General features: G+C 33.9%; 1 protein-coding gene across 4 annotated transcripts in view; it reads left to right on the forward strand.

Moving 5' to 3' along the window:
* The first annotated feature begins 4,774 nt into the window (after positions 1–4,774).
* The window catches only part of LOC123679831 (serine-rich adhesin for platelets), a 56,278-nt gene continuing 48,948 nt past the window's right edge, over positions 4,775–12,104 (forward strand). For 3 of the 4 annotated variants that reach the window (XM_045617344.1, XM_045617346.1, XM_045617347.1), the window contains exon 1: positions 4,775–5,021. The gene's annotated coding sequence lies outside the window, so the exon portion shown is untranslated. The remainder of the gene's footprint in view (positions 5,022–12,104) is intronic. The other variant, XM_045617345.1, reaches the window with a different exon arrangement.

Below are 12,104 nucleotides of genomic sequence, written 5' to 3' on the forward strand. Positions count from 1 at the left end.
TTGTCGTCTGTCATCAGATTCAAGTGCACCGGAAGCATTAACACCTTCACATTTTTTGACAATGTCACCATTAAAATGTATTCCATCGCATGATTTGTCGGATATCAAGTTGAATAGGCTTGATCGTTTTCAACTGATTGATCGGATGGTTCAGGATTTCTGGAAGCGCTGGAAATTAGAGTATCTAACGACCTTACAAACTCGGGAGAAATGGCATTTGAAATGCTCAAATATTGAAGTTGGCACGGTTGTCATATTAAAATGTGAAACTTCGCCACCACTGCATTGGCCATTGGCGTTGGTCACAGCGGTCCATCCCGGAAAAGATGGTATAGTTCGTAATGTAACGCTGAAAACGAGTAAAGGTACCTATACACTACCTGTAGTAAAGGTATGTCCTTTACCGACCCAGTAGTCAGAAGAGTTGACTACTATATATATATTTTTTTTTGGTAGGTTAGTTTTTGTTTCTTTTTTTGGTGAATTTTTTTTTACAGTGGATGATTTTGACAAGTTCATTCATGATAGGTATTTGATTTCAAAGTGTCTGAAATTGAGTTTTCAGGGCGGGGGGTATGTTTTAGCCCTTTTTGATTATTATAATGTTAAGTTTTGGCAACGTCGCGGATTCTGGGAAGTCGAGACGTATGTATTGTCAGAAGAAATAAGATGTATCGGTTCATCGGCGGTCGGAAAGAATAGTTAAAGGTTGTTAGTATAAAGTTTTCGGTGTTAATCAAAACGGTTTTGATTATATTCACGGACATTTTAAATATATTAGGATTACAGTTCATTAGAAGGTCAGTTTGCATTGTATAAGTCCCATTTTGTTCCATTTCAATCCTTTACCCTGTTCCTTTACTTCCTTATACAGTGCGGTGCTGTGTGGAATAGCAGAGAGCAGTTTATATTGGTAAGATTATTATAACATCATTTTATTGGTTCAAATATAGGGAAAATGCAACAGCGATAATATCGCTGAAGCATTATAAAATTTCTGCAAAACCAATTTTCCGTTTTTTCAATTAGGTGCAGGATATTGTGTGAGGTTGGAAAGCAATAATAAACCATAAGTGTCAAATTTGTAGTTTATTTTTCAGTGACGTTATCTCCTCTAAAATTCATCGCCCCAAGGGTGGTTCAGTCAGGACCGGACATTTTGCCGGGGCGCCAAATTTTAGGGGTGCAGTCAGCACATATTTTTTGACACCAAACTGTTTTCTTAGTGAAAATGTCACTCTTTGTAGTAAAATAATAAACGTTTTCAACTATTGTCATGAAAATACAAATAGGTACTTAAATGCTCCATCAAGAACTTCCTACTATAGAATTAGAGAGCGTCGTACATTGAAACAATGCAGGACGTTTTTTGATGAAATCGACAAAACGTAAGAAATACGATTTCATATGAAACTGTGAAGATGCCTAAAGGAAATATTGAGAAAAATTCGGTAGAATAGGGCGGCAAATTTTTATTTCACTGGGGCGGCAAAATTTCATTTTGCGGCAAAATTTTATTTTGCCGGGGCGCCAAAATTTCTGGCGGCGACCCTGGGCTCAGTTAATTGCCTGGAATTCGGCAGTTCAGAGTTTCAGACGACAAAGTCGATAATTTCGCAACCGTGAACGAGTCCGTCAGACCCCGCCAATTAGATCGGCATACGCAGGGAACCGTGGCAACATCCACCACGGGGCGATGCGTCGTCTGAAGTTGCAGCGCCGCGACGGATGCAGAGCAGGGGTCGTTTATTTTATCGCTCCGTACCCCCGTTTGCACGTGAAATAATTCCTCGTCTGGTTTCACGACGGCCTCCGTAAATTGCTTTATTTCTGTCTGTGCGCTGTCTCGCGTATTTTGTGGAAGTCGATGTTAGATATCGATGATGGGTTAGACGGGTAACAGAATGTAAACTGAGGTTATGCGAGTTACCTTGTACGATGGAGGTTAGGAGAGGATGGTATGGAAGGATGAGGAATAAGCGCTGTGAAAAATGCAGTAGTATTTGATTATACGTCTGTGATTTACTTTAGGATTTTCCGGAAAAATATACATGATAATGCTATGTCAAAAAATGGCGGGAATTCGAAAATTATACACACTGACAAATATAAGAGAAACGGAAGAATTCTCCACGAAGTTTGTAGTTCAGTTTCTCTTGTTACTACTTGAATACAAATTGGAGCAATTATTTTTCTTCGTTCAAGTTTGATTCCTCAGGGTGATTTATGGAAAACTAATCATAATTTTGAGCTGAAAATTTGCATATTGTGGTTTGAGACAATGTTCTATCTCCCTAAAATATTTTCAGATCTCTACAATGTCTGGTTGTATCGGAAACATACAAGTACTTCCTTATTTAAAATGGCACACCCAGTATATTATTGCATCATTAGATAGTTTTTTTATGACAATTTCAGCAATATGCTATACCTTAGGGAAAAAATTAATGGTTCATGACTTAATGGGATTCTAATGAAAAAAAATGTGGCGACGATTTTTTAATATTTCTGCAGAAAATTTTTTTTCGAATACGTAGTATTGTAAGACTGTTTGCAGTTTTGATCAAAAATGTACAGGGAGTTTATAAGAAGATCTTGTACTTGGACAAGTTAAATTCATCAAAACTCAAGATTTTCAAAGTGCAACTTATATTTTTTATTATTTCAGTCGATTCAACGTACAAGAATAGTGGGGGTTACTTGAGCAAACCCTATACCTGATAGAAATACTTCAACAGTTATCGAGAAAAAGCTTTAAATCAGGATAAACCGCAGTTTGCAACTTTGGGAGTAGTCTGTGACTTCCGCAAAACACAGAAAGAAACTAAAATTCGATGTTTGGATAATTAAATTTTACATTCCGTGAATTAGAACTAATTTTTCGTTGGGATTGTTGAGAAATCCATACAATACAGTTTCCAATTACGATTAATTCATTACAATTCTTGATATGTCACAGACTACTCCACACAGTTGGAAATTGCGGTTTTTTCTCATTTAAAGTTCTTCGTGGATAACTCTTGAGGTATTCATTTTAGGTATAGAATATGCGTGAAAACCCCCTTCCTTTTTAAACGTTGAATCGATTGAAATAATAAAAAATATAGGTTCCAATTTGAAAATCTTGACTTTTGATAAATTTGAGTTGTCCAAATTGATGATCTTCTGTAAACACCCTGTATATTGTTCGTCCAAACTGCAAACAATCTTATAATACTACGTATTTGCAGAATGCAAAATGTTTTCTCAAAAAACAATTCTCTGCAGAAATATTAAAAAAAAAAATGTGAGTCTCCGTCGCAACAATTTTTTTTTTCATAAGAATCACATTAACTCATGAATCGTTGTGTTTTTACCTATGGTGTGGCAAATTGCTGAAATTATCATACAAAAAAGCTATTTAATGATGCAATAATTTACTGGCTGTTCCATTTGAAATAAAGAAGTCTGTTTCCGGTATAACCGAAAATTGTAGAGAACATAAAATATTATAGGGAGAAAGATCATTGCCTCAAACCCCAAAATGCGAATTTTCAGCACATAAATATGATCAATTTTCCATAAACTCCTAAAAAGGCGAATCACCCTGTATACATAAGACTTCGAAGTTTTCAAAACCAAATGTTGAGGTATCCCAAAAAATTTAAAATATTTCAATTATTTGTGACAATTCACTACTCAGTAGTAAATCTGATAGTTTACCCACTTTGAAATGTTTCAAAGAAGATCAAAAATTTTTGATATGAAAGTTTAATTTTAAAATCGATTGAAAACAAATTTTCGTTTCACTATCCATAAGGCATAGGTATAACATTTAGTCAAAGTTTCTATACCTACTGCATTATAATACATTTTAGAAACACTGACAAAGTACGGATTGAAAAAATATTTTGTGAATTTTAAAGATCTTTCCAATACTAAATTATGTTAATAGGGTCATTAAAAATGGTAAATATCAAATTATGAGTAGACTGACAATTTCGAGTTTGGATTCATGCTAAAAACTTGTCTCAACAAAAGTTCTGAAGGATTTTTTATGATACTTAAAAAGATTCCTCCACACTTCAATTTCACCTGGCTTCTTCCAGTGATAGAATGAATTGAAATATAGAAAAACTAACAGACAAATAGAAGAGAATTATTCTCAGCAATAATAGCTCAGAAGAAAAATTAGGAAGAAAACCAAAATTAACTCCTTCAAAAAATTTTTTTGATTGATCAAATAACTAAACGTCGAAATGCCCAATTGAAGGTCAGAAACAAATACTGGGATTTGATATTAAAGTTACACGTCTCTTTCACTCTTCCAAACATAAATCAACATATTCTCATCACCTCACACATAAGTAAATCCAAACAAAAACAACTCATTCACATCATCGAAAATAATTGCAATTGGAAAACAAGCACAGTAAAAAAAATTCTCCAATTCGTTCACACCACCCCCGAAACACACCCCAATGACAAAATTCACTCATAACGTCTGTGAAAACAACCCGTGTCCCTCCAATTTTCCGGTCCAGAGGCAAGGGATGCTGCGAGGAGACAAAATGCATCCAGCACGAACAAATGAATGACGCCTAGCCAGGGCGATCTTCGATCGTCGGCGGTGCAGAATGAACGTCCGCATCCGAGGCCTTCTTCTAGACGACGGACGCTCGTAAGCGCCGCCGAGAGCAGCACCAAGAGCATCGCAAAGGAAGAAGAACAGCAAGCTTGATTCCCCCGCCCCTTCTGACTATTTAAACTAGCGGCGCTCACTCTCGCACGAGTTCATTTCTGGTCGATCTGTCGACATCTCTTGGCACAAACGGACACACACGCACGTACGGACATACGCACAACACTCACCCTCCGTCCGAACTTGCACAAGTTCGAAGCCGAAAAAATTTCCCGCGAGAATTTTCCATTCAGTGATTTTGGTTTTTTTAGTGATTTTTCCACTTGGCCAGTTCGGGGAATTGTTCGGGATTTTATCCTGGAAAAGTTGCGGGTTGCTGGTCCTTCGCTCAGGGATTGAGGTAAGTCTGATCAACAAAAACCTGAAAAATGTGGATGTTATTGTGATACTCCAGGAAAGTGCGGTGTATGCGGCATTTTTGGAAGTGTTTTCTTCCCAAGGACTGTCGGGAAATTCGTGTGGAAATTCAGTTGAAAATATCCGAGTACGAAGTGATACAATTTTAGTTATCGCGTAAATAATTGGATAAAATTTTTCGGTAAATTCTTGTGAGGAGATTTCACTGGGAAATAACAAGTACGAAGTGATAAAATTTCAGATTTTATGGAATTCCAATTTAAAAAGTCTGAATGAGATTTGTCGGAAAATTGCCAATTTGAAATGGAAAAAAAATTAATTTGATGATTTTTTCAACATTTTCTCGAAAACCCAAATCTTAAATATCCATGAAGAAAAATAATAACAAACATTATATAATATTCAATTCATTAAAAAAGAGAAGAAATTTTTTTCCAATTTTCTTTTTTATTAAATTTTTCCCGAGTTGGAAACCCAAATTTTTCCACTTTTAAAAATTCGCCAAAACGAAAATTCGCCACCAAAATTTCGCAATGCAACAACATCGATCCAATCTGGCTATTAAATTGTAATTCTCCAAGCGATACTGCACCTAAGAGAGCTTCTCCCAATTTAATTGGAATAAAGTGAATGAACAGTGAAGGGGTTGAGATTGAAGTGGGTTTTAGGGGGATTCTTGTTGCTTCACAAGGGGGTAGACGTCTTCCCTTCAATGTGGAAACTGCGTAGAATGTTTCCTTCAGCCGGCTTTTCAATAATGTGTCTTTTTGTCAAATTTTCATGATTTCGTAAAATTTCACTTGATAAAATATTTATTGTATTCTATTTCTTCACAGAATTATTATCGCAGAAAGTTTTCTTCTACCGGCTTTTCAATAATGTGTCTAAGTTTCCTTAATTTCGAAAAATTTCCCTTATTACAAAACACTCATCCAATAAATTTCTTCTTAGAATTATTATTACCTGCTTTTTCTTATGGGCAGTCCATCAAACTTTCATTGACAAAATTACATGTGCAGTTGACCTTGCCTAACCCATGATCTCTGAGTAATACCTAAGCAATAAAATTTTCCCAAATTGCCACAGACAGAAAGAAAAAGTGATTCTCCAAAATCTCATTCAAACCTCATTCACCTACAAGAATTATGTAGAGTATCTCTGAATCACTTCTCACCCACAGTTCCACATAAATTTTAAGGTCAAGTTCGACGAATACTGTGGCAATATAGCGTGAATAAGAGTCGGCAATATCATTTGGCATGGTATTTACGAGTTAGGTGATACGACGAGAGCACTAAGTCGGTGAAAATGTTATTTACACTTTCGATTTGAACATTTAAAATAACAATCCTAAGTGGAGCAGTTCGAAAAAATTGAAAATAGGTAAAAAAAATTTGAATTCGAGATGATAAGTACTTATACCATCATTCATCTGGAATAACTTTCCACGAGACAACAAAAAATTAATTCAGCTAAAGTATATTTCAAATATTGAATAAAATATTGTCATGTCTTAATCTTTCCAAAAATTCTTTCAGTAATCGCCAGAAAATTATAATGAAAATCAGTTTCCATCTCCCATTTTTGGATATAATTTTGTTCAAGATTAAAAAAAATTAAATATTATAAAACTATAACTCTTATATGAAGCTCATGAATAAATTCAGTATATTCTAAGTGATTTGAAATTTGCGAATAAAATTAATTTAGAGGCTGAGTCAACTGACCCTTTTCAGCTATGGTCCTCTGCATTTGAACTAGAAGTATATTCACAATTCTATTAGAAGATGGTATCAAAACAAAATATAAGAAACCTCCTTTCAAAAATTGCAGTTTTGTTATGAATTTTATCGCTACAAAATATGTTTTATGGAACATTTATATTCTTGCGATTAGGTCATAATATGAATGTATCAAGATTATTATGCATGAATGATTAAGTATACAGATAATATTCAATCTATAACTATATTATTATGGGTTGGATTGAGATATCATTTTTTAGATTTTTATAGGCTTCTACCATTAAGCAGATATCTAGATAAAAGTAAAGATCTATAGTATCTACATTTATTTTAGCAATAGGTATGGCTAATCTGACTGCTACATGAAAAAGCATACAAAATGCGGCAATTTCTTAAGTTTGTGTAAACTCTTCGATATTTTGCTAATGTACAAATGTGCGTATTTATTTAATTCGTGATAAGAATTAGGTTTGGTAGGTTTCATCTGCTTCATTAATGTCATTAGCATTTACCTACATAAAATATTGATTTCATAAGGAGTTTAATAAATCTTAATCAATCTTCCAGGATACACTGAACCGTCCTGAATAGAATCACAAAATTTGTTTGGACAATCTGGAGACAACATTTTTCTTTAAATCGTTGACGTCATGACATTGATAAAATAAATGAACTATTAAAGTTTTGAAATTTTAGTACACACTGATACAAGAGAGCATGTGATATTTCTATATGAATGTATAAATCATGACAATATATCACAAATTGTATTCAACATTTGTCAATGATTGTTTCAGTTTTATCTCAAAAAGTTATTTTTATTGTTTTTATTAATTTTCTAATATTAATTTTCAAATCTAGTTTGAAGTAGTATAGGAACTTAGATTTGAATTCTGGAAAATTATCTTGTCGAAAAAATTTATTTTGTGTCCTATTCAGACAGTGTGAGTTCATTCGTGATTAAAATATTCTACAGATTAGACGTTGAGGTAACGGACTGTTCCAACTGAAGACACCTGACAACAGCACGATTCCTCAAACCAAATGAATATTCAATGAACATTGACATTTTTTGAATTCTTATCGTTTCAACGCAATCTGCCACCTTCCTCTTTTCCGAGTATCTCTTTTCTCACCAAGTCAGCTACTTAAAAAAAAAACAAGAAACAAACGCTGCTTTCCAGCCACACCTCTGCATCCACACACCGAAGACAATGCTACGAAGAATTTTCAATTGCATAACGTAAAATAACTCTTGTTGCTTCCGAAAATTACTCACTGACATTAAGATTCATTGATTCTGAGAATATGCAGCCACAACTGAAAAGCGTCGCGACTAGAATTCACTTCGATCCGTACGGTCAACTGGGCAAATGGTTATTTTCCAGATGTACATCGGCCCATTCTATTTCGCTCCAACCCAAAAACTGTTCTATTCCTTTCAAACTCATCGTTCAATAGTTTTTAGTGCTCCTGTTTTGAAAGTTATGTAAAAATTTACAACCAGCATAATCTTAAAATTATATTGAATAGTTTAGGTCTTATTTTAAGTAACCAAATCAAGTATGCCAGATTTTTCACAATATTTTATAATTCTTCACCACGAGGCGAAATCTGTCAATTTATTTCAAAGAATATAATAAATATCTTTATTTCTTCCGAATTCTAAATGATACTGATTCATCGTTCATACTTAGTTATAAGGGCTAAGACGTTGTGATAACAAATATTCTAGTGAATATCTTCACAATGTCTGCTATCTCGATCAACTTCACTTTACGGTCATTCAAAATTATTTTGTGAACTTTTTTGATTTTTTCGTCGGTGACATCCTCTTTTGGTCGTCCACTGCGTTCGCCGTCTTCGGTGCTCATTTCACCCCGTTTAAATTTAGCATACCAATCAATGATAGTTGATTTTCCTGGTACAGACCCCGGAAACTCTTCATCAAGCCAAGATTTTGCTTCAACAGTATTTTTCCCTTCAGAAAGCAATATTTTATCAGCACACGAAATTCTTTTTTTTCCATCTTTTTTCAAATAACAAAAGCAGCTACACTCACAACGCAGTATCTCACAAACTAATGGTTGGACTGCTGTCAAATTTTGACACGTATCGTTTGAAGGTTGGTACTAACTGAAAATTATATGGATTTAATACTAGCACCGCCATCTGTGCATCAGACCGGGGACTTTTCAATTTGCCTTATATCTAATATCAACCCTCTTTATTTCATTATTTCTAATATTTAACCTTCAGATCAGAATCCAGCAGAATGAACTCAAAATTATATTTTATAATTAGATCATTTCAAATAATCATCAATATTCTTTACCTAAAAGTCCTGAGCCATTTATGTATTATAGTTTCCGAGAGATTCAATTTTTGATTTTTTTTTAGAAGGTAAGACCTAGCGGATTCTAATCCAACAGGTATAATCAATTATAATTTTTTTACAATGATAATTTTATATGTGTAGAGATATTTTGCGTAGAGAGAGGAGATAATAAACCATGTAAAATTTCTGCATATTTTTATATTTTATTCTCATTCCTTCCAAACATGGAGAATCTGAGCAGGATTCGAAAAATTCTTCATCGAAAATAATAAGCCAAAATTAAATAAAAATATTCACCTGCGCAACGTTCAGTTTTTTTTTTTGAAATTGGGTGGCTATTAATTGAATTGAGCTTCACAGAACGATCAATTATTTAGCAGAGCAGCAATTAACCGATAGTGAAAAAACATAAAAACAACTTTAAACAATATTTTTACTACCAAAAACGGCCGATACTCTTCAATTTCTCGAAGAACAACATAAGAGAGTTTTCTATTCATCTGAAAATTACGTTGTCCGTTATGTTTTTGGATACTCCGGAAGTATACATTTTCTATCTCTTCACAAACGTTTAGTTTCAACGAAAAGTTGAATTTCTATAATATTTCCTTGTTGAAAATTCAAATACGTATCTCCCACCAAGAAAATTATTCTGACACCACTAATACCATCTACAAATAACCAAAACGACTACCAAACCAATTGCCCAGTTGACGCACGGTTAACCGCTCAACGATTCGTTAAACTCCCAACGTACAACTTACATACGTTTTTCATAAATCGTCGGAAATAATAACAACACTCTCACCGGATAGAATATCGAATCATAGATCATTTTCGATGGATCGAAAAGGCATTCCCGACTGGATTTCATTGTTAGGCATTCTTTGTACGGCATGCCGTATGCGTATGTAGTCATTGTATTGTGAATGCCTACTGTATAAGCATAGGACAGCCGAGTCTCGCTCGGATTTTTTTCGTCTGGCACTCTATTAGGGTCGCAATGCAGCCACATTGAGCACCAGGCTTGGAGGTGGTCCAGATGATTCGAAAATCATCGTAATATAACAGCACAACATACATAATATAACAGAAAAATTTTTAAATGCAGAAAAAGTACCTCCCTCGAGCGGGACTCGAACCCGCAACCTCCGAACAACTAGTCCAGTGCTCTAAATCAATCAATCAATGAAAAATCAATATGAAACAATATTCAAGAGGGAACGTCGAAAACTTTTACTAGCTCATTCAAGATTAGTTGAATTAATTTCACTGATTACGATAAAGAAAAAGAATACGATAATCTTTCATATTATACGATTTTCAGAAAACATTGTTTCAATTGTGGTGTTTTCCACTTGTTGATTACTGTGTACAGTAACTTTTGTCACTTGAATACTGTGTTGTATGTCTAATATCTGTTTTAAATATACTTACTTCTTCGAATTTTGATATAACATGTCGAAATGACACCACATTCATTCTTCAAATAAATCCAGCGGACATTGTCACCTGAGTAGCATGTAATGATAACAAATTTAAATTCAATGAATTGAACATTAAATATCCATTTCCATTTGAAATTTCAAAATTATATTGAATTCTGATGCTTCACACATTAGGTATCACCAAAAAGATGGTACGCGATTTGGTTGTCCGCATCTCAGGAGGCTCATTATTTTTAAAATAAGGAGGAAGAAGATGAAAACGATTCATTATTCAAATACCAGAAATTCAATTTTATAATATTCATTCTTTTTCAAAACGATCCAACCTTTATGAATTAATTATACTTAATACCCCGTTTTATGAAAAGCATCTGCTATTAATATCGATCTATAATAGGATAATAAACCAAGTATACCCAATTTTTACATAATTGTCCCCGAAATGGTTAGATTACGTTGTCGGATTGTGATATATTTTCGAATACACAATTTTGCTATTTCATTATGAATGTATATTATATTGAATGAAATATATTTATTTGAGTGAATCCCAATTAAATATGCAAATTTGAGTATTTGGAATCCGATATTTTTTTTAATTGTCGAATTTATAATAAGCAGAATATTTATTGTTTTCTGTATCTACCTGCTGATATCCAAGGTTTGGCAACTTTTGCCCTCCTAGTGTCATCGGTTGTTTCACTTCGTTTGACGGGCTTGAAGTTTGTTTTCTGAATTTCTGATATATTTAGGTATCAATTCAATATATTTTGAGTTATTATGAAACGTTGATTCACTCACGAATTGAGTGAAATATCGTATCAATGTTGTTTTCATTTCTGCGCGCTTCATGGCAAATTTGCGTCATTTCCGTCAATAAGCATTTTGCCAAAAATATTATTGAACTATGGCCCATTATTTCTGTTGAAATATTAAGCATTAACTCAAGGACACTCTGTATGGATTACTTCGAGAAAAATATAATTTTGCTTTCTGATGAAGGAGCTGAATTTCCATATACTTCACTAGGGAGAACTTTAACAAATTTTGGATAAGCTTTTGTGTCGTTTATTATACAACTAAAGCCTTTATTTTCAATTTGATTGAATCAGTATTTTTTTGAATTAACGAGAAAAAATTTCTACTTGGCTATAACTTCGGAAACATTGGGCAGATTTGGCTTAATCACGAACTTAACTGCTGCATTCAGACCTCAATTCCACTCTGAAAGCGTTTCAGTCTGGCATCAATTCAATTTCAACAGGAATTCTCATAGAGCAAATAAAATCACATAGTCCCTGGCGTGGTATCCAATAGTAACACAGGTATTACAGTCAATAAACTTCGATGGAAAAATGAGTAAACCTTCTTCTGCGTAGTCGACTCACGTATGAATCTTATCTATGTATAGATTATCAAGCAACATCCATCGTATTTTGATTCATGGTGGTTTCCAAGATTGTACGTTTTATTTAACAGTGTGTTACTATAAATATTTACGTTCGAGTTGAGAATGAGTGAAGAGATGTAGGAAT

The sequence above is a fragment of the Harmonia axyridis genome, chromosome 5 (genome assembly GCF_914767665.1).
Source record: "Harmonia axyridis chromosome 5, icHarAxyr1.1, whole genome shotgun sequence".
In the NCBI taxonomy this organism is placed as follows: domain Eukaryota; kingdom Metazoa; phylum Arthropoda; class Insecta; order Coleoptera; family Coccinellidae; genus Harmonia; species Harmonia axyridis.